Source organism: Anomaloglossus baeobatrachus, chromosome 11 (genome assembly GCF_048569485.1).
Source record: "Anomaloglossus baeobatrachus isolate aAnoBae1 chromosome 11, aAnoBae1.hap1, whole genome shotgun sequence".
NCBI lineage: Eukaryota > Metazoa > Chordata > Amphibia > Anura > Aromobatidae > Anomaloglossus > Anomaloglossus baeobatrachus.
This window is the reverse complement of record NC_134363.1, coordinates 53,284,376-53,309,117: the sequence shown is the minus strand read 5'-3', so window position 1 is coordinate 53,309,117 and position 24,742 is coordinate 53,284,376.

Below are 24,742 nucleotides of genomic sequence, written 5' to 3'. Positions count from 1 at the left end.
TGCTGCGGCCCAAAATTTCCCCTCTTGATTACAAGTGTTTCCAAGGTTACCACAATGTTCATTCAATGAGTTGACGTTGGTATCAAACATGGTTGTCAAAAGTTGGCCAGAAAAATGACATTGTTTAAAATAATGACCAAATGAAGGAGTCCGCAAAGATATCAAATTTCCCAGAACAACACATTGAGATCAGGTATCTATTATCACAGATAATGATGTCTATGCTGAGGCCCAAAATTTCAGCTCTTGATTACAAGTGTTTCCAAGGATGCCACAATGTTCATTCAATGCGTTGACGTTGGTATCAAACATGGTTGTCAAAAGTTGGAAAGAAAAATGACATTGTTAAACATAATTATATAAAATAAAGAATCACTGCGTGTGGTATTCGGTAACACTAATAAATGAAATGTAAAATTACCGGAGGTACAACAATATTGCATAACTAATTGAATTTCTTGAGTTTATTTACGGGACCTTATGGAGTACACCTTTCCTTCCTCCGGGTCTTTTATTATGTTTAGCTATTGCCATGGTTCCTACTCATATTTCATACGTGGCTTACATACCAAGTCATCAGATCACAGCAGACACCTCACTTTTTGACAAATCAATACTTTTGTATGACATTTTGTTATTACCAAGAACCAGGTTCGAACAGAATATTTTTATCATTTCTTATTATACCATATTATACAGGTTACTTATTCATTTGTGTAGTCTATGGGTTAGTAATCACAGTATAAACTCTGCTGTTTTATAAAATATTCCCCATCCAGATGCTGACATTATCAGTCATTTTTCGTTGTCACTAAAAGATTGTGTTGACAAGGAGTTTTTTGAGACGTTTAGGGATGAGCAAACCCGGACTGTAAAGTTCGGGGTTCGTACCAAATACCAGGTGTCTGGGTTCCAGATCCAAACATAGACTTTTACCTGTATGTCCAGTTCCTGTTCGGGTTTGTCATCTAAATAAAGCTTGTTGAAAGGTTGCAGAGCAGCAAATCAGCAAGCTTTTTCAGTGTGGGCATTTCTGGCCCCATCACTGCCATGTCAAGTATTGGTACAGCTGTGATTGGCCAGGGAAATCACTGTAAAAAAAATTATTTGTGCTCCCTCACTATGTTTCGGTAAAACAAAGGGCTACAGGCTGCAGCCCCCACCGGTGAGCTTTACCTTGGCTGTACAGTGGAGCCTTGGTTAACGAGAACAATCCGTTCTGGGACTGTGCTTGATAACCAAGTTACTCGTTCAGCAAAGCAAGATTTCCCATAGGAAATCATTACAATGCAGACAATTCCTTCCACAACTTGTTAAATATCCCATCCTGGTCCCCTATTGTGCCATTCCACACACATATAAACACGTACAAACACACACAAACACGCACAAACATACTGTATTATGCTCACCTTACCTTCCGTTCCATCGCCGGTCTCCTGGATCTTGTAGTTCGCCGGTACAGGCTGTGTATTGGGTAACCATCGCGACAAAGGAGGACCTTCCGCTGCTAGAGCGCTGACGTCAAAGGCAGGAGCCGCTTGCCTCTGATTGGCCATGACGCTGCCTTTGAGCAGCGGCTGGCAGCGGAAGTTCCTCCCTCGTGGCGATGGTTACCGATACACATCCTGTACCGACACACTACAAGAACCATGAGGCCGGCGATGGAACTGAAGGTAAGGTGAGCATAATATGTGTGTGCACGTGCGTGTTTGTGTGTGTTTGTGCAGACTGCAAGAGCGGGTTAGAGCGCGGTGAATGTACGGAACCAGAAGTGTGTGCGGTGAGTATTTGCTCGTACGGCAAAGCTTGCTCATAAACTGAGTTAAAAATTTACAGCAAGCTTTGCTTGTTAAGCGAAATACTCGCTAACTAGGTTACTCGTTAAGCGAGGTTCCACTGTATATCAAAATAGAGAGGATCATCTGCCAGGTTTTTTTTTTAATTATTTAAATAAATATTTTTAAAAAAGGCATAGAGTCCCCTCCATTTTTGATAACCAGCCACGATAAAGCAGACAGATGGGGGCAGGTATTATCAGCATAACAGGAGCCATGGATATTGGCCCCCCCAGCCTAAAAATACCAGACCACAGCTGCCCAGAATTAGCACATCACATTAGATGTGCCAATCCTGGCGCTTTACCCTGCTTATCCCAATTGCCCTCTTGCAGTGGAAATTGGTCGTAATTAGAGATGAGCGAATCGGTCGTGGTTCGGCTCGAGTACGGTTTGCCGAACGGAGGTCTCGTTCGAGTTCGGTTCGGCGAAAGGATCAGAGAACCACTCGAACCGCATAGGAAACAAAGGGAGGCAATCACAAACACATAAAAACACCTAGAAAACACCCTCAAAGGTGTCCAAAAGGTGACAAACAACTCACAACACAACACAAACACATGGGAAAGTGACAAGGACATATACTCATGCGAAAAAAAAAGAGCTGGACAAGGAAAAAGAGGAGGAGACACAGATATATGAGTATATGCAAGGAAACATCGATGCCATTACTGTGCAACTTGAGCCCTGCTCATTTTAGGCTTCCAATCTGGATAAATTGCCTGAGCTTGCCACGTACGCCTTGGGGATCTTGTCGTGTCCTGCAGCCAGCGTTCTCTCGGAACCTGTCTTCAGTGCTGCTGGGGGTCTGCTGGCAGATAAGCACACGTGTCTGTCCACTGACAATGTGGACATGGCTCTCAGAGGACTTTTCTTCCCCTGGGTCATCCAGGGGAGGCGAAAGGCACGCGTATTTTTGAGAGTGCTTCATGCAAAGCATCTTTTTTATTTTGAAAAGGGGGATCAACTGATGCCAGTCAAGTGGGGTGTGTGTGGCCCAATTAGTGGAAATGAGGGAGACTGTGGTTGGAGTCCCCTTGCTGTGTTTCTAAAAGAACCAAGATGAACAAGTCATGGCTCTCAGAGGACTTTTCTTCCCTTGGGTCAGCCAGGGGACGCGAAAGGCACGCGTATTTTTGAGAGTGCTTCATGCAAAGCATCTGTTTCATTTTGAAAAGGGGGATCAACTGATGCCAGTCAAGTGGGGTGTGTGTGGCCCAATTAGTGGAAACGAGGGAGACTGTGGTTGGAGTCCCCTCGCTGTTTTTTACATGATTTTCGAAGTGCATGACATGCCTAAGAGGTTTAGTTTCGGCATCTCAAACTTGTTGGCTCCAGAAAGGCTGCCTTTACACCCTTTTGTGACTGAGGATTTTCGAGACCTTATGCCCATTGCAGTGCCCCAAGAGCCGATGGGCATTTGCCACTCCTTCTCCAAGAAAGGGGTGCCCGCGCTAACACAGCAGGTCGCACACAACATCACCGCTTCCTTGAGAAACTCTGTGTGTGACAGGGTGCATTTCACCACAGATACTTGGAACAGTAAGCATGGACAGGGGCGTTACATGTCGCTGACTGGGCACTGGGTAACTATGGTGATAGATGGAGAAGTGTCTGCTGTACAAGTCTTTCCGTCCCCACGAGTTGTGTGTTTCAATTCTTCCTCTGTATGTACAAGTTCCTCCACTGCTTCTGCCTCATCAACCTCGTGTTGTTCCTGAACCTCAGCCCAAACCGTGTGTGGTCAGGCCACCCTTCCTTGTAACTGCGCCCAAGGAATCCCACACACTTCCTTACTATGCTGGCAGCAGAGCTCAAGGCCATCAGGCGGTCAAATGTTTACTTTGAAATGTAGGGGAAATGTGAGACACTGCTGAGGAGTTGTGGACGGTTAGCTCTGTAGAGTGAGACCGAGTTTCATCAATGGTTGTCTCCACTCAACCAGCAGCCAGGGAAGGTCGGGTGCGACAATTATGCAAACCAGTCTGCGACCCTTCTTCAGGGCAATGTGACACACGTGCCTTGTATGGCTCACATGTTGAATCTGAATCTCCAGCAATTTTTAAAACACTATCCCGGCCCAAGTTGATCAATGCCTGTGGAAGGCTGCAGTTCCAGAGAATAGTAGTCATGCAGGGTCAAAACATTAATTGAGGAAGAGGAACAGAATGGGAGGGACAGGACTTAATCAGAAAACAAGCAGAGGTGAAATGCAAATCGGCCAACGAGGTACCTAAACAGCAAGCAGGAAAAGTAGTCAGGTAACAAGCACACAAACTCATAAAACTAAACTGGGGGTAACAGTAACCAGAGGTTCATAGCTATGTCTGGCAGTGGTCTTCAGACAGGAGGGGCATAAAAAAGGGTGTTGTGTCTTCCCATTGGTTGTAGCTGAATTATGGTACTTCATCTGTGAGATACACACCACCTGCATTCAGCCTGTGGTTCTGCATCTGTCAAGGTAACGCAACCCAGTGGGTGAGCATAACCTGTGTCCACCTGCGCCGCTGGCGTCGACTCCTCTCCCATCATCAGCACTATGCACGAAAGGAACACGTTGTCACCTTGCAACAGGAGTACAAATTGACGTAGCGGACTACGGTGGTGACTTAACAGCCGTGTGCGGCAATGATGCAAACATAGCAGCGTGCCTTCGTCAGGCCCATGTGACACACGTGACTTGTATGGCTCACGTGTTTAATCTGATTCTCCAGAAATTTTTAAAACATCCCGGCCTACATGGCCTTGTACAGCGGGCACGCTCACTATGTGCTCACTTCCATCGTTCGCACCCAGTAGCTCAACAACTTTCATCTCTCCTGAAGTCTTAAGGTCTGGTGGTTAAACGTCAGAAATGCGATGTTCCGACACGCAGGAATTTTAATCTGCACATGTTGCAGCGTCTGTGGCAGCACCGCAGAGCCCAGCTGAAATACGTTATGATGTATACCCTGGCTAACTTGATCCAGAGGTGGTGCAGATCACGCTGCTGGAGTGGTGTCAGATCAAGGACCTATGCACCCTTCTACACAGTTTACAAATGTCGACGCAGATGTTTAACACTGGCGATGACATTCTCAGCGTGACAATTTTGGTCATCTACATGATGGAACACACTGTAAGTATTATTCGGAGTCAGGTGTTGGTCCAAGAGGAAGGGAGGAAGTACTGGAGGAGTCATATGCGGAAGGGATAACAAGATCTACAAGGTCCAGACGGTCAGCGGCACCTTGGTGGCAGTCATGGTATGGTGGGGGAGAGGGATTATCAAGGGAGCATAGTATCAGCAAAACAGTTGAGGAAGGTGCAGGAGCCCAGGAAGAAATGGAGGACGAACTGGCGATGGGCATGGAAGACTCAGCAGATGAGTGAGAGCTTGCTCACATTTTGGTTGTGCGAGGTTGGGGGAGAGGGCAGAGGAAGGAGGCACGATTCTCACCTCTCCGCCACCAACACACCAAGTACTTGGTCCTTCTGGATGCTCAAGACACATGAGCGCCTTCTTGCTGCACTACCTACAACATGACCCTCGGATTGTACGAATTCCAAGTCATGCTGACTACTGGGTTGCCACACTGTTAGATCCCCGGTACAACACAAAATTTTGCGAAATAACTCCTGCCATAGAAAGGGACGCACGTATGCAGGAGTATCAGCAGAAGGTGGTACGCAATCTTACATCTGCCTTTCCACTAAACACCAGTGGTGCACAGAGGGAATCTCAACGCTTTTTCATCGATAGGAGGAAATGGTCTTACTTGTCCACATCTGTGGGACCGAGGGCTGGCTGCTGTGCTGAGACGGCGTTGAGTACGGTGTCTCTGCAGAGTTGCATTTTTGGTTATATACAAACTGAGTTGAAAAAGGACAGATGCTGGTGGAAAGGGGAACAGGTGTGTTGGAAAGGGTAAAAAAGTTTGTGTCTGTGGGTTTGGTGGTTAAGCAACATTAACATTTGCTGAAGAAACAACATCTGGTATGGTGGGACTGGCAGATTTTGATAAGGTGGTATATACTATGTTACCGCTATATCAAAAATATTAAGAAGAAAAGAAAGAGAAAGGTAGATATCCCAATCGCCATTTGGTGTCCACCGTGCTCCCAGATGGAAAAGGAGAGGTTGGCAACTGGAAGGTTAGGTGGAGGATACAGAGCAGGTTGACTCTCAAACAAATAGTAGCCTGAACCGAGTTAGACGCAACTCGGATCTGGAGACTTGGAGCCCTGTTAGCGTGACAGGGTCCACACGACCACCCAGCCCCGGAACTCCCTGTTAACAACACAGGGGCCATTGGTTACGCAGTCCGTGTGCGTAGGGGACACACCTGTGGACAGCAGGCGCATCAGCAGCAGCAGGCCTGTTTATGCCACTGGGCTGAACTAGCAGGACTGGTAGCACAGGAGCTGTTCTTAAACGTTCTACGTTACCAACTGTGGTGGCGGCCTGCATCGATGACCTATCCCTGCCTACCTCTGGCCTAAAGCCGCAATGGGTTCAATACATGGAGGTGTGCTCTTTCGGAGCATAATAGAAGACTGGGCACCTTCTTCTTGGCTCCAGCCCCTTTTATAACCTGGGTCCGCCCGAAACCAGGGTGGACCACAATGCACCTCCTGGAGACAAAAGCAGAGTGACACGTCATGAGTGGCATAACTAGCGTCCTATTTTGAACCGCCACTTGAATGATGACCTCATGGCTGCCCCGACACAAACACCTCACCAGTCATCGTCTGACCAACAACAATGAGGTGACAAGTCATAGGGGCGGCCCTCTGCAAGCCTGTTGGGAGTGGCCTGGCCAAATTGTCAGGACACCTGATGCCCTGTGGTCTATATGGGCTCCCCACATCAGGGGCAGGGCCAAAGAGTTCATTACCCGACCTAGCCTATGATGCAGTAAGTGCCTGAGCATGCTCAGTAGCATGAAATACAGTTTCTGAAAAAAAGACTATCTACTTCAGCATGCTGCCTAGGTACAACACAGGACTTAGACCCGGCACGGATTGCAAGTACCTGTGCAAAGAAGCTTTTCTCAGTCAGTGTGAAGTCCCACAGGAGTTGTGTTGGTGCATTACCTTCAGGGACTCCACGTGGAGGAAGAGTCTGGTCACACTTAGGTTGCTTCTTTATATGTATTTTCGTGACGCCACTCTCGGTATTGCAGTCAGTGGGGACCGCCACTGCAGTGTAAGGGGACACCTGGGGCTGATGTTGTGTGCAGTTAGTTTTAGTGGCCTTCCGAGAGTGAGTCAAGCACCAGGGCCCTGTGTAAGTGTGTTGAGCCGCAGGTCGCAGAATGACTCAGGCACAGTCCAAACGAGCATGCGCTGTAGCCCAGAATTAAGACTTTGCCTCAGGAATGACACAGTCAGGCAGAGAAAACTCAGTTGGCGAAACACTGGAGTTAGGCGGCGGCTGGGGTAAATTGGCACACAGGAAGGAGCAACCGCAGAAACACTTCGTTCAATTGTGAGGGGAGTCATTTTGGAGTTTTGTGAGGAGTACCGTAACGCCAGTAAGCAGCATCCTGTGCCACAGACCAACATTTTTCCGGTGCTGTCTATACTGTTAACCATGATAGGAGCGTAAAGTCTGTATTTATGGCAACTGGACATCACATTACCCGGGTACGGTAGGCTGTGCCCAGACAGTAATGCGTGCACGCAACACTTTGTTTTATTATGAAAACACATATCTGTTCTGGGTAGGACGACTATATAGACAATCACACTTGCTGCTTCTGCACTGTCAAATTGTCACGTACTGTTTAACAGAGGGACAGCGACACATGTTTGCATTGAATGTTGCTTTTCAATATTTACATGACTGTGTTGCAGAGCTGTGTGGTTTGCATTCACACTGTTATCATCTGCCTTATCTGTGAGGCTTCAGCTAACAAGGGTATTCAGGGTGGGTGATGTGCTTTGTCTATGTTTAGGTAGATAACTGGGAAGCTCTTGTGATGCGCCACTAGTTAGTTGTCTTCGCACACACACACACACACGCACACACACACAAACACACAATTACTGCTGCTACGCAGAGGGATTAGCAAGCAGTAGGCCACTGATTAGATTGTTCTATTATTTCAATTTAATGCATGGTTCTTATTGTTTGTTTTGGGAAAGTGAAAGAATCATTTATGAACCCAACTGCAAACAGTGCTTTTCATGTTGTGTGGTTTTGCTGCATACTGGGGATCCCACCAAATACAACACTTAAAATGAAGCATAAGTCGCAAAGGGAATTTCACTGTGCTACAATGAGGCCTAGCGGGGCTGTGCAACCACCGCCTGCACCATCAAGTGCATCTGCGTGCTCTTCATCTTCTGTGACTGTGGGGACAGCAGTCACACATGCTTTTTCACGATGAACTTCCACCCCTTTACCCGTAAGCGGGAGTGTGATTGCCAGGTCGTCACTTGTTTTGGAAGTGGAAACAGATGGTATTGTTGAGCTGTCAGACATCGAGAGAACCACCATTGGATGAAGGCCACATTATATCCACGCCTGCACCTTCGTGAAAGATTGGCTGGACTACCTGCAGTTAATTATTGCATTCCACAAATGGAAAGGAGTGTAGAATGCACATGTGTTGTACCTTGCTTGGCAGCAAAGGAACACTAAAGGCTACTTTACACACTGCGATATCGGTCCCGATATCGCTAGTGTGGGTACCCGCCCCCATCTGTTGCGCGACACGGGCAAATCGCTGCCCGTGCCACACAACAGCCGTCACACATACATACCTGTCCGGCGACGTCGCTGTGACGGGCGAACCGCCTCCTTTCTAAGGGGGCGGTCCGTGCGGCGTCACAGCGACGTCACTGAACCGCCGCCCAATAGCAGCGGAGGGGCGGAGCTGAGCGGGACGTAACATCCCGCCCACCTCCTTCCTTCCTCATAGCGGCCGGGAGGCAGGTAAGGGGAGCTTCCTCGTTCCTGCGGCGTCACACGCAGCGATGTGTGCTGCCGCAGGAACGAGGAACAACCTCGTTACTGCTGCAGTAACGAGATTTGAGAATGGACCCCCATGTCGCCGATTAGCGATTTTGCACGTTTTTGCAACGATGCAAAATCGCTTATCGGTGTCACACGCAACAGCATCGCTAATGCGGCCGGATGTGCGTCACGAATTCCGTGACCCCAACGACTCCGCATTAGCGATGTCGCAGCGTGTAAAGCCCGCTTAACTTAGTATTCCAGACAATTTTAGGATGGCAGAAAAAGAGTCAGCTCTTTGGGCAAATTAAATAGCGTGGCAAAAGTGGACAGATGGGTACAGTGGCCGTGTTCTGTGTGTACCAGGACAGTAAAGGAAACCTCACTTTCTATCCCTCCTAATGGTGAAATGCAGCAAGGAATTCCATGAGTTTGCTATAAAAATAGCGTAGCAAAATGTGCAGGAGGGTGTCATGCAGAGGTGCTAGAAATAGCTTGGCACCAGTGGGACACAAATGGAGTACAACAGCCACTTTTTGGATGCCACTAACTGACAGCATTTTATGCTATTATTATAGCTTATTAAAAACAGAGCAGGAAGGTGTCATGCAGAGGTGGTGGAAATAGCTTGGCACCACTGGGGCACAAATGGAGTACAACAGCCACTTTTTGGATGCCACTAACTAACAGCATTTTTTGCTATTATTATAGCTTATTAAAAACAGAGCAGGAGTGTGCAATGCAGTGGTGCTGCAAATAGCTTTGCACCATTGGGACACTAATGGAGTACAACAGCCACTTTTTGGATGCCACTAACTGGCAGCATTTTTTGCTATTATTATAGCTTATTAAAAACAGAGCAGGAGGGTGTCATGCAGAGGTGTTAGAAATAGCTTGGCACCATTGGGGCACAAATGGAGTACAACAGCCACTTTTTGGATGCCACTAACTGGCAGCATTTTTTGCTATTATTATAGCTTATTAAAAACAAGCAGGAGGGTGTCATGCAGAAGGGCTAGAAATAGCTTGGCACCATTGGGGCACAAATGGAATACAACCGCCACTTTTTGGATTCCACTAACTGGCAGCATTTTTTGCTATTATTATAGCTTATTAAAAACAGAGCAGGAGTGTGCAATGCAGTGGGGCTGCAAATAGCTTTGCACCATTGGGACACTAATGGAGTACAACAGCCACTTTTTGGATGCCACTAACTGGCAGCATTTTTTGCTATTATTATAGCTTATTAAAAACAGAGCAGGAGGATGTCATGCAGAGGTGTTAGAAATAGCTTGGCACCATTGGGGCACAAATGGAGTACAACAACCACTTTTTGGATGCCACTAACTGGCAGCATTTTTTGCTATTATTATAGCTTATTAAAAACAGAGCAGGAGTGTGCAATGCAGTGGTGCTGTAAATAGCTTGGCACCATTGGGACACTAAAGCCTGCTACACACGCTTCAATATATCTCACAATCCGTCGTTGGGGTCAAGTTGTAAGTGACGCACATCCGGCATCGTTTGTGACGTATCTGCGTGTGACAGCTACTTGCGATCAGGATTGAACGCAAAACCGTTGATCGCAAACACATCGTATCATTCTCTAGAATTGAGCGTTTTGTTGCACGAACCTAGTCAATTGTAACGTGTGACATCCCTCATACGATTTTGGTGTCTGATGCTATGTGCGCAGGTGTGCGCTCTGCACCGCAGCTTAAAAAAGGTCCGCTTCAGAGCGCAGCTGAAAAGCTGCGTTCTGAAGCGCCTCACAATGTCTGTCATTCACTAATCTCTGTCAGTCCGTCACTATCTCTGTCCCTCACTCTCTGTCCATGTCAGTCTATCCCCCTCTCTCATATACTCACCGATCCCCGGCGCTGCACGGCGTTCACACTGCTCCGGCGGCTTTTACTGTTTTGAAAAAGCCGGCCGCCCATTAAACAATCTCGTATTCCCTGCTTTCCCCGCCCACCGGCGCCTATGATTGGTTACAGTGAGACACGCCCCCACGCTGAGTGACAGGTGTCACACTGCACCCAATCACAGCAGCCGGTGGGCGTGTCTATACTGTGTAGTGAAATAAATAATTAAATAATTTAAAAAAACGGCGTGCGGTCCCCCCCAATTTTAAAACCAGCCAGATAAAGCCATACGGCTGAAGGCTGGTATTCTCAGGATGGGGAGCTCCACGTTATGGGGAGCCCCCCAGCCTAACAATATCAGCCAACAGCCGCCCAGAATTGCCGCATACATTATATGCGACAGTTCTGGGGCTGTACCCGGCTCTTCCCGATTTACCCTGGTGCGTTGGCAAATCGGGGTAATAAGGAGTTATTGGCAGCCCATAGCTGCCAATAAGTCCTAGATTAATCATGCCAGGCGTCTATGAGACACCCTCCATGATTAATCTGTAAATTACAGTAAATAAACACACACACACGAAAAAATCCTTTATTAGAAATAAAAAACACAAACATATACCCTGGTTCACCACTTTAATCAGCCCCAAAAAGCCCTCCATGTCCGGCGTAATCCAGGATGCTCCAGCGTCGCTTCCAGCGCTGCTGCATGGAGGTGACTGGAGCTGCAGCAGACACAGCCGCTCCGGTCACTTCCACGCAGGTAATGAAGACAGCCGCGCGATCAGCTGCTGTCACTGAGGTTACCCGCTGTCACTGGATCCAGCGGTGGATGCAGCGGTGGCCAATGCATACGTCACAGAACACATGATCTAAAGGATCGCACATAAAATTGACCAATTTAACAAAGACTACTAACGCTCGTGTGACAGCAAATGAACGACCAACGTGCAATCTCATAAGATCCCGTATGCAACCTGGGCGTGTCACATCGCAAATGCGATTGTACAACTAATTGCAACGTGTAAAGTGGGCTTAATGGAAGTCCAACAGACACGTTTAGGATGCCACTAAGTTTACTCAGTGTTTGCTAGTATAATGGCTAAGGGCTGCTTCTCACTTGCGAGTTTCTCGCAGCAATGCGAGAAAAACTCGCATTGAAATCGGACACATGTTAGTGAATGATTCAGCTCTCATCTGCGATTTTTTTCTCAGTCCAAATCGGACCGAGAAAAAAATCGCAGCATGCTGCTTTTTTGCGAGTTTCTCGCACCATTTGTCCCAATGATTTCCTATGGAAGGGGATTAAAAGTAGCATCACACACGCGCACAACCGTTCACATTTTCGAGTGTGGCAGTAACTTCGCTCATTAGATGAATGTGACAGCACATTCCCATAGGTTAATTAAATGACACATGTGTAATAGCTTTTATCTAATTAAGATGTTGCATGAAACTAGCATCGCAATCGCAACACACACGCGAGCAAAAAGCATCGCACTTGCGTTGCACTCGCACCTAACGTGAATTAAAATCAGCCGAGTATTTTTCAGCCCAGTCGGACCGATTTTACTTGCATAGATGTGTTTCCAGCCTTAGTAACAATGAGCTTGCAAAGGGCAGGGTTGTGGGTCTGGGTAGAGGAATGGAAGCCTGCCTTTCTATCCCTCCTAATGGGGAAATGCAGCGTGGAAATCCCTGACCTTAGCTACACAGACGCTGTTATCTGTAGCTGTTAAAATCTGTTTCCACGGACCTGACTGTCACCTATGGCTCGGAGCCTGCTGTAATTAGCCCTTACAAGGGCTGAAAGAAACGTCTATCCCTATTCTGTATAGCGCTGTGTATAGAGCGTACACAGCAGTATCGGAGATAGGAGCTACGCCAGCGGTGACTGACACCCAGACACAGAAGGCAGATAATTGCGTCCAGACGGGCAGATGCCCGCTTTTATAATGCAGGGACATGTAACATGGACAGCCTATGACACATGCCCTTGCTTCTCTGGCAAAAAGTCCACTTAGCTGTGTGTGTGTCTGGGATTGGCTGACATGCTGGCCCGCCCCACTACACGCGCGCGCTTAGGGAAGGAAGACAAGGAAAAAAAAAAAATGGCGATCGCCATTATCCCAGCAGCAGTGATCTGAATGCGCTGTTCCTGCACACTATACGCTGAAATTTCATAATAGTGTGAGTCACAGAGTGACTTACACTATTACAGTGGAAAGCCAGCTAGTAATTAGCTTGGCTTTTTGCTGCTAGAACCGTTCTCGAACGTAACTAGAACTATCGAGCTTTAGCAAAAAGCTCGAGTTCTAGTTCGATCTAGAACACCCCCCAAAATCACTCGAACCGCAAACTGGAGAACCACGAACCGCGCTCAACTCTAGTCGTAATATTACAGCTATGATTTGTCTGGACATAGGCCAGCAAGCAAAGGGGTGCCCAAAAAGATGAGCGGCGAGGTGAAAGTTAGAAATAAACCATCCGTTTCCTCCCTTTCCATGACCATATCAAACTCCATGCAGTGTTGTGAAATTTCTTTTAATAATAAAATGAGATCAAGTGTCTAAAATCACAGATACCGGAGCCCAGAATTTAATCTCTTGTTTACAATAAAGAAACGTAAAAATTTATTGGCACAGATGAAAATTACACTTGGTAAAATTAAAAAGAAAAAAAGAAGGCTGACCAGCATGAAGATAAATGGATGGTCATGGAAATTACAAACACACCTCGAGAAAATATAATTTGGGCCCTACTATTAAGTCTGATCCCATCTGATTATAGAAAATCACTTGATCGGTAAAGCTGTCTGACAAGTAACATTAAAATTTGCAATATAGACAGGATTGGTTGGATTTCATTTAGGGTGGCTTTACACGCTGAGACATCGCTAGCCGATGCTAGCGATGGCGAGCGTGATAGCTCGCGCCCCTATCATTATGCCGATATGTGAAGATCGCTGCCGTAGCAAACATTATCGCTACGGCAGCGTCACACGTACTTACCTGCTCAGCGACGTCGCTGTGACCGGCGACCCGCCTCCTTTCTAAGGGGGCGGTTCGCTCGGCGTCAAAGCGACGTCACTAAGCGGCCGCCCAATCAAAGCGGACGGGCAGAGATGAGCGGGACGAACATCCCGCCCACCTTCTTCCTTCCTCATTGCTGGCGTGTGGCAGGTAAGGAGAGGTTGCTCGTTCCTGCGGCGTCACACATAGTGATGTGTGCTGCCGCAGGGACGAGGATCAACTTCGCCCAAGCGACAGCAGCGATAATTGGGAGAGGACCACCATGCCAACGAGGAGCGATTTTGGATGTTTTTGCAATGATCCAAAATCGCTCCTAGGAGTCACACACAACGAGATCGCTACAGCGGCCGGATGTGCGTCACAAAATCCGTGACCCCAACGAGATCACTGTAGCGATCTCGTAGCGTGTAAAGCCCTCTTTAAAGGGAACCTGTCATGTGAAAAATGCTATTACCCTGAAGATTTGAGGTTAATCTGCAGGCTAACAGCATATGAAACCTGCTTAGTGGCTGTACACTGAACCCCGCTGCCAAAAGGAAATTAACTAATGGGACTTCTTATGGTGTGCTTTCAAAAAGAGCATTCTTCTTGCCACTCTCCCATAATGTGTAGAGTATACGACTACTAGTTGTCTTGTAAACAGTTTCTCCACCTGAGCTGCGGATATTTACAGCTCCTCCAGTGACCATGGGCCTCTTGACTGCTTCTATCATTAGCGCTCTTTTTCCTCCTTCTTTGGACGTCAGTTTAGGTGGATGACCATGTCTTGATAGGTTTGTCGTTGTTCCATACTCCTTCCATTTTTGGATGATGGATCGAACAGTGGACAATGAGATTTTCAGAGTTTGGGCCATTGTTTAATAACCTAACCCTGCTTTACTCTTCGCCACCACTTTATCCCTGACCTGTCTGGTGTGTTCCTTGGTTTCATGATGCTGTTTGATCCCTAATGTTCATAAACAATCCTCTGAGGCCTTCACAAAACAGTTATAGTTATACTGAGAATAAACTACACCCAGGTGAACTCAATTTACTAATTAGGTTACTTGTGGAAGCAATTGATCACTCAAGATTCTATTTAGGGGTATTACAACCCGTGGCAAAAATTCTGGCCTCCCCTAGCTCTGAGGATGTTCATTCAGTTGTTTAGTTTTGTGCCATGTCTGTGATCTGCTTTTTTGAAACAAAAGTAAAGTCATTTCAAATGGCAACTTTCTGGCTTTAAGAAACACTAAAAAAAATCATGAAAACATAATGTGCTAGCCAGTAACGGTTACCTTTCAGGACCAAATTGGGGGAAAAATTATGGAACCACTGAATTCTGAGGTAAAAATTATAGAATCATGAATAACAAACAAACAAAAAAACACTCCAATACATCACTAGTATTTTGTTGCACCACCTCTGGCTTTTATAACAGCTTGCACTCTCTGAAGAATGGACTTAATGAGCGACAAACAGTATCTTCATCAATCTGGCTCCAATTTTCTCTGATTGCTGTTGCCAGATCAGCTTTGCAGGTTGGAGCCTTGGCATGGACCATTTTCTTCAACTTCTACCAAAGATTTTCAATTGGATTGAGATCCGGACTATTCTCAGTCCATGACATTGACCTTATGTGTCTTTTTTCAAGGAATGTTTTCACAGTTTTTTCTCTATGGCGGGATGCATTATCATCTTGATAAATGATTTCATCATCCCCAAACATCCTTTCAATTGATGGGATTAGAAAAGTGTCCAAAATTTCAATGTAAACTTGGGCATTTATTGAAGATGTAATGACAGCCATCTCCCCAGTGCCTTTACCTGACATGCAGCCCCATATCATCAATGACTGTGGAAATTTACATGTTCTCTTCAGGCAGTCATGTTTATAAATCTCATTTGAACAACACCAAACAAAAGTTCCAGCATCCTCACCTTGCCCAATGCAGATTTGCGATTCATCACTGAATTTGACTTTCATCCAGTCATCTACAGTCCATGATTGCTTTTCCTTAGCCCATTGTATCCTTGTTTTTTCTGTTTAGGTGTTAATGATGGCTTTTGGTTAGCTTTTCTGTATGTAAATCCCATTTCCTTTAGATGGTTTCTTACTGTTCGGTCACAGACATTGACCCCCGTTTCCTCCTATTCGTTCCTCATTTGTTTTGTTTTGCATTTCCTGTTTTGGAGACATATTGTTTTAAGTTTCCTGTCTTGATGCTTTGATGTCTTCCTTGGTCTACCAGTATGTTTGCCTTTAACAACCTTCCCATGTTGTTTGTATTTGTTCCAGATTTTAGACACAGCTGACTGTGAACAACCAATATTTTTTGCAACATTGCGTGATGATTTACCCTTTTTTAAGAGTTTGATAATCATCTCCTTTGTTTCAATTGACATCTCTCGTGTTGGAGCCATGATTCATGTCAGTCCACTTGGTGCAACAGCTCTCCAAGGTGTGATCACTCCTTTTTAGATGCAGACTAACGAGCAGATCTTATTTGATGCAGGTGTTCGTTTTGGGAATGAAAATTTATAGGATGGTTCCATTATTTTTACCTCAGAATTGAGTGATACCATAATTTTCCCCCTGTTTGGTCTTGAAAACTAACCATTACTAGCTAGCACATTATGTTTTCATTATTTTTTTTAGTGTTTCTTAATGCCAGAAAGTTGACATTTGAAATGACTTTAGTTTTGGGCCCTGTCTGTGACCTGCTTTTTTTAAACAAAAGTAAACAACTGAATGAACATCCTTAGAGCCAGGTGACTCCATAATTTTTGCCAAGGGTTGTAGACTACTTTCACCAAAGAATCCTATCTACTTAACACAAGGACCAAACACTGTTACAGCTCTCCTAAGGGCACCAAGCCTTCAATAACTTCCAAATAAAATATTAGTTCCGCACCTTTTCATGACCATGTCTGGCTCCCTGCAGAGCTATAAAATTTCAAAAAAACAATACATTGAGATCAGGTATCTTTAATCGCAGATATTGATGTTTATGTTGGAGCCAAGAACTTCAGCTCTTGATTACGTGATCCCACTCATGTCACAATGTTCATTCAATGAGTTTACACGCCTATCAAGCATGGTTGTCAAAAGTTAAAGAGAAGAATCACATTGTTACCTATAATTATATAACAAAAAGTCAGTGCGTGTGGTATTCGGTCAGACTAATGAATGAAATGTAAAGTTACTGATGGAAGAATAATATTGCATAACTAATTGCATTTTTGGAGTATATCTGAAGAACCTAGTAGACTAAATCTTCCATGTTCCAGTGTCTATCCTCCTCAGCATTTTTGGCATTGACTAGACCACAATGTTATGATGTCACGATGCAAGTCACAAGATTGCATGACATCATGATATCACAGCCTACTCAACACTACAGGCACCAAAGATACCAAGCACTGGAAGATGCCAAAGATAAGATGGCACAGTGAAGACCAAATTGGTGAACAGACCAATAAGACAGGAGAGGACTGGGGGATTTTTTTACATTTTTTTGTTTTTATCTCTTTCCCAACCATTTTGTTAGATTTGCATGGATTGAATCACAATAAATTTGGATTCTGGTGAATCCAATTTTTCTCCGAAATTACAGATGAGCTGGATTGACCTCTAAGTGATCCATTCATTCTTACTTACAGTGGTTCCTACTCATTTTTCACGCCTTTTTTTGACAAATCAATACTTTTGTATGACATTTTAATAAACCAACTTCTTCCCATTCATATTAAAAAGCAGGTTCTTATAGAATATATTTATCATATATGAAATCCTTAACATGAGATTGTAATTCTAACTCATCTTTACCGATCCCCAACAGCTCCAATTCCGGTGCTTCTCTCTGGTCACATGACTATGTATTGGAAATACCTGGCTCATTCACCATACAACCTACCGCTACTGACAGGGCGACATATATTTGTCCAACCGCAATGAGGCACAAGAAATAAGGAGGCTCATTACCACCTCCAAAATAGTGGAATTGAGCACTATGATAAGGTATTGGACTGCAATAGATCCATATATTGGTCTGAAACAGGGGCCATAGTTGATAATGGACTGGAATGATTGACCATGACAATATAATTACATTGATACCAAACTTGTATAGTAATGAATATGATGAATACAAATTTTGAAATATGAAAAAAAATTATATTTGTGGCAATGGAACTGCTGAATAGATTTTATGAACACCATCTTGACAGACATACAGTACTTTGACGACCTTTTTTGCATTTTAAGTGGGAGGTGCAGCAGCCAAAAATGTAAGTCTTGATTCAATTTTTTGGCATTTACCTTATGGGTTAAATAATTTTATAGATTGGGTTTTTAAATGAATAAAGTAAAACCTAATAAGCTTATTTTTTATGTGTATTTATTTTGAAAAGGGTGATTTGAATTTTCAAATATTTTTCCTAAAAAATTTTATGCTCTATACTGTACTTTTTAGTTCCTATAGGGAACTTAAAGATGCGAGCAGGTGCCACAACACACATGATATGCAGGGGCCACAATACAAAGGAGGGCACTGGTGCTAGGAAGAGGGGAGTGGGGTCACCACCTGCACTCACCTGAGGCTGTACCCTGTACTCCCTGGCATCCTATATGGGTTCTTTCACCCCATTGCCGATCACGTTCCTAAGTCCTATAAACTCACCCTGGCTAGTGAGCAGGCCAGCGAGAGCCCAAGTTTTGCCTCTGCAGTAAAGAAACACAACGGTTGGAAAACAGACAGGGGACATTGACACAAAAAAGGAAAAACACCCCAAGCAGCTATTATACAGCTACCTGTGATGCTATACCTGGGTGCAGTTAGAAGCTAACGCATCAGGGTAGAAACACTAGGTGGTGCATCACCTAGTGAAGAGTAGTCAAACAGGCCAAGGTCGGTGCACAGAGAGGTAACGTCAGGTCAATAGGGAAAGCAGAGACAGAGTCAGAGGGCTTAGCCGAAGTCAGTACATAGAGGGAGCAAGTCAGTAAGTAGGGATGATGTTAGTCCACAGAGAAGGGAAGGTGTGGAGTGGGTGCATTAGTCAGAGGGAGGTATACGGAGGGAGCGGGTAAGAACCCTGGGCCAGGCAGGACGGAATCATGGGATGAGATAGAAAAGTCAGGGAATGCAGACACAGGCAGTAGGAGGAAGACTGGAGAGGAGGAGGAGGGGAGTGGAAGTGGGACAAAGACCAGAGCCGAGTACTTGCCAAAACCGGAAATATCACTGGCGACGCTGCGGCAGGATCGGCTCCATGATAAAGCAGAGAGGGAGTCAGAACCGAGGCCCGGAGGAAGACCCCTCTCCCGCAAGACCAGGAAAAGACTGAAAACCCAGAGAGGACCAAAAAGGGTAAGTTGGCTCTGCAGAAAGATGGAGCTTGCAGAGCAGGATCGTGACTCTACCACCACTGCTACAAATGACATGAAATAAAAGGCTTCTTCCAGAGCCAGGCTCCTTCCAAAGTAAACCACAAGAAAATGAAGTTTCAGATTCTATCACCAACATCATATGATCAGACAAATGATTTTATATAGTGAAGGGGAGTGGTATCAAAAGAGCTGCACTTGGGATTAAAGCTACAGGCAGCAGCCAGACAGGAAATGGTGCTTAACCTTTACGGTACTACAAGCAAGTAGATGTCATTCAAGTTTGTGACCTTCTGATTCCAGACTCGCCTGAGATCTCCCTCGGCAGAACACACTCATGAAAGACTACAGCTGGAATCGAAATTCAACAGCAAACTGCACTCGCATCACAGGACCATAGATGCCTGAACAGACCACGAATTGCGTATTGTGCAGGCTCAGCTATTCCGCATGCTACATACACCTCCACTCGACATAGGACATATTAGTATACACCAGTATGTTGGGAAAGGTGTATAGGGGTTTATCAGGTTACAAAAAACACGGCACCTTTCAGACCGAAACAGCACTAGATTGATCAATGTGTTGTGATGAAGTAAATAGGACTGACCTCTACAACCACTCACAACCGGAGGCAACGTTTTTGGAAAATTGTCAATAAGTCATTATATGATGGAAAATAAAGTGTAAAAACTTGCGTGCCTTTCATATTAGTAAGATAAGACATTGCAGAAGTTTGAAATTTTGGCAAATTTGTGTGCTATAATGTGACGACCACATGTGTTGGAGTTTTGTAACTCTTTTCAGTGTCACCTGGTTTATGCTTTTTTTGTACTTTCCTGTTAGTTATATCTATACGTCCTTGTCTCAAACATTTTTTTCCTACACCTTTTATTAGTTTTTCTTGACATTATGCATTACTAATCATTTTGCAATGTCTCCTGGTTTGTGGAGGATTTGTACCTCTTTGTGATTTTTAGCTATGTTTCCGTCTTTGTCTTAAAGGGGTTTTCCATGAATGGAAAAAAAAAATAAATAGAAGTAATTATAAAATAAATTCCTACATACATTTAAATAGAAAATCACAGTCATTGTGTCTAAGGATGTAATAGTCTCTTTAGAATAAAAATGGCTGCCAAATTGTTACACTGACAGAAACTTGTCTCAAAATATTTATAGGGCAGCTCCCACTGAGCCTGTGCAGTAAGAAGCTCCCCTCCCTTCATGTGTAGAAAGTGCTCCCAGTGGGTTTCCAGAGCTAATAATGGAGATACCAGATGTGCTGTGGTAAGAAGAGGCTGCTCATACTGCTGACCACCCTGTCTGTCTGATCTAATACTGGAGATTCCAGTGATGATGAGGTAAGAAGTACCTGCTCACATTGCTGTCCATTCTGTCCATCTGATCTAATATTGGGGATACCAGGAGTGATTAGGTAAGAAGAGGCTGCTTTCTCTGCTCTCCACCCTGTATATCAAATCTAATGGTGAAGATACAGGGGTCATGAGGTAAGAACAAGCTGCTCACACTGCCATTTATCTTGTCTATCTGATCAAATACTGAAAATACCAGTGGTGATGATGTAAGAAGAGGCTGCTCACACTGCTGTCCATCCTCTCCATCTGATCAAATACTGGAGATACCAGGGGTGATGAGGTAAGAACAGACTGCTCAAACTGCTGTCCACCCTGTCCATCTGATCTAATGGTGCAGATACCAGGGGTAATGAGGTTAAAAGAAGCTGCTCACACTGCTATCCATCCTGTCCATCTGATCTAATACTGCAAAAACTCATGTCATACATTAAATTAATTAAGGTCTGCTTGTAAATAGAATGCCTTAAAAGAAAGTACAGTGTATTAAGGTTGGGTACTCTTTTTCTATTGTGCCTGTTTACACACCTACCATATACACTGTTGTTTGCATGCATTCTAACCTTAGAGTAGTTCTAACATGGACAGTTTTACATACTGACTAATAAAAAGTATTTTTAAGGGTTTTTCTAATATTGACGATACCAAGGGTGCTGAGGAAAAAAGAGTCTTCTCACACTGCTGTCCTATAATTTCTATCTTATGTAATACTGGAGATCCTAGAGGTGATAAGGTAAGAAGAGGTTCTCCCACTGCTGTGCACCCTGTCTATCTTATCTAACACTGGAGATTCCAGAGGTGATAAGGTAAGAAAAGGCTGCTCACACTACTGTCCTCCCTGACTATATTATCTATTACTGGAGATCCCAGAGGTGATGAGCTAAGAAGAGCCTGTGCACACTGCTATCCTCCCTGTCTATCTTATCTAATACTGGAGAACCCAGAGGTGATGAGGTAAGAAGAGGTTACTCACACTGCTGTCCACCCTGTCTATCTTATCTAATACTGGAGATTGCAGAGGTGATAAAGTAAGAAGATGTTGCTCACACTGCTGTCTAGCCTGTCTATCTTATCTAATACTGGAGATCCCAGAGGTAATGAGGTAAGAGGAGGTTTCTCACAATGCTGTCTAGCCTGTCTATCTTATTTAATACTGGAGATCCCAGAGGTGATATGGTAAGAAAAGTCTGCTCACACTAACCTCCCTGTATATCTTATCTAATACTGGAGATCCCAGAGGTGATGAGATAAGAAGAGACTGCTCACATTGGGGTCCACCCTATCTATCTTATCAAATACTGGAGATCCCAAAGGTGATAAGGTATGAAAAGACTGCTCACACTACTGTCCTCTCTTTCTTTCTGAGCTAATACTGGAGATATGAGGGGAGCTGAGGTAAGAAGAGGCTGCTCACACTGCTGTCCACCCTGTCTAACTGTTCTAATACTTTTGCAATGCCAACAAAATAGTTTCTGAAACCTCATTCACTTGCTGCTTATTTTTTTTTTTTTGCAGGTTTGAAGTATCAAAGCATTTATTTTTTTTTTCAAAACAGCAGCATGTCACTTTTTGATTGCTTTTGCATCATTTTTCATCTATTCAAATTATTTGAAAATAAATGGATGTAAAAATGTGTCAAAGATACAGCAAAAACAAAAAAAAACTGTTGCAAATACTCAACACTGGCACATAACCTTAGGAGTGCTGTAGTGACAGCCAACAAGGGGAAGACACATGAACCCTTAAAACAAAAGAACATTATTCACTAGCATATTTATCTCATGAGTAAACTTTGACAGATCTGCAGAGACTGAGTTTTTTTTGTGCATTTATTTTAAAAATTTGGGTTAAAAAGTGTCATGTATTATTGTAAAGTCAGGTCTCTTCGAAGCCACATATGCTTTTTTTTTTTACACCTGACAGTTGATAAAATGTATTTCACATTTTCTTATATTTGACATTCCGATAAGATCTCTAAAAATGATAACTAAAATGGAAATACAGACAAAACTGGTCCATTGTTATTTCTTCAAGATTCAAGTATTTGCTTGACAATGGAAATTTCTTTTACTTAGGTCACGCTATCATTTAAAATGAGTTCATGAAAGTTTACAGAACTGATATGATGGAACACATCAAGGATCCCAATTTCAATATTACAATAATTCAATTTTTCTATAAGTAATATATAGTATGTTGCAGCATTTCTGCGCCTATTTTGTAAATTATAGGTGACTTTCGGTTTTTAAATTACGTTTTCGAGTACGTTTTTATATGCGCTTTTATTGCATTTTTGACACTGGGTTTTTTGTCTCTTTTATATTTTTAATTTTATTTTTTTTTTTAAATTAAATAAATAAATAATATTTTAAATGATGCCGCTTTGTTTTTGAGATTTTTCTGGTTTGGCTTACAAATACTAATGTAAAATAATGATCAAATACTGAACGTGTGAACGTGGCTTAAATTTCCTTTTGTTTTATTCTTATTCTGCCATTTCCACTACCCCAAATTTTAAGCCCCCAGATTTCTGAATAGCTAAATATAGAAACATCCAGACCCTTATTTCGCTTTATTTTTAAAAACAAAAAATATGGGAAACTGTGTTACACCTCGTGGCTCTCCTGAGGGAGTCTCCCATTTCTTGCCTGCCATGAGCGCTCCTGCTCAGCAGCGCCGAAGGTCTGCCAGACTGTGCAGTGTGCAGGAGATACCTTCTCAGAGAGGCAGCAGAAGGGTGACACCTAGTGGTTCTCCTGTTACAAGGAGTGAAGCAGTCTCCCATTCCTGGCCTGCCGCAGGCCCTCCTGCTCAGCGGCCCCGAAGATCTGCAAGGTTGCGCAATGTGCAGAGGTTTACTGCTCAGGGAAGCAGTGAGACTCCCGTTATCCCTGCACATTGTGAGACCGAGGATCCCGCCTCTATTTCCCAGAGGCAGGAGGGTGAGCATGTGCAATGCGTGGTGGGTTCTGATTCGCCCACTGACGTCACACGGCTTGATGACAAGGCTGGTGACGTGGTGAATCCTGACTGGCCAGGCTGGGACGTCATGGACCCTGATTGGGTCAAGTCCGTCATCTCCGCCTCGCGCCCACCCTTGGGTGGAACTACACCTCCTTAAAAGCTCCTCCTGCCATCATGGCGGCGTGCGACCGTCCTTCTATGTTTGGATGTCTGGCAGCGTGCTGCCACGCCACTGCTCAGGCATTACTGTCTTTTGTGGGCTTGGTCCTTGCTGCTTAGGCAGTACCTGGTTTGCAGGCCGTGTTCCTGCCTTGCTGCTCCGGCAGTATCCCCTTCAACAGGCCGTGTTCCTGTCCCAGGTGAGCTCCTCAAGTCTCCACCGGACTCACCTGGTTATTGAAAGCACATGTGCGTGGGCACCTCTGTGCTACCCTTGTGCCATATTCTCGTGACTTCCACTGGCACACGTGCGTGGGCACCTCTGTGCTTCCCCGTGCAACAGGTACACCGAGCCGTGAGATCCGTGCCATACAACCCTCACGGGTTAGGGCAGATCGGTGTACATAGATCGTCTGTGACATTCCAGACGATCGCTAGCAGCAACCCGCTCACTCTTCACCCACCATAGCGGCGGTCGCTTACACCGCACAGTGGACCTTGACCGGCGGAAGCTGTCCATTTCCCATCTTGGCACTCTTCCCCGGGTCCCCCTCGTAACAAACTGTATATTCAAATAATTTTGCACTTTTTTACATTTTTTACATTTAGTTATTGGGACCTTCCCAACCTAAAAATAGCAGCCTCCCCTGAAGTGGCGCATCACACTAGATACAACTATTCTGGTGCTTCACCTCGGCTCTTCCCGATTGTCCTGGTGCAGTCGCAGTCGGGGTAATGGTTTATGGGACTGATGTCAGCTATGTAGTATCAGCTGGCATCAAGCCCAGGGGTTAATAATGGAGAAGTTTCTATCAGACACCCCAATTAGTAACGCAATATGTAAAAACAAAAAAAACCACACACAATAATGATTCACTTGCATTAGGGAGTCTTGTCCGATATACACCGCCAAACCAAGCATATTGCAAATTTTTTTCCTAGGCCCATTTAAGGCCTGAAACACACATCCGTTAAACACGTGTGTGTTTGGTCCGTTTCCGTATGTAACGGAGACACGGACAAACATGCACCAATGTTAATCTATCATTGAGGTCACACGTGCGTTATTCCATAAGGTCCGTGTCCGTGATCCATATGTGTTTCCGTTTTTCACGGCAGCATGTCCGTTTTCTGCACGGAACACGCACACACGGACCCCATGAAAGGCAATGGGTATGTGTGCACAATAAAGTGACATGGATG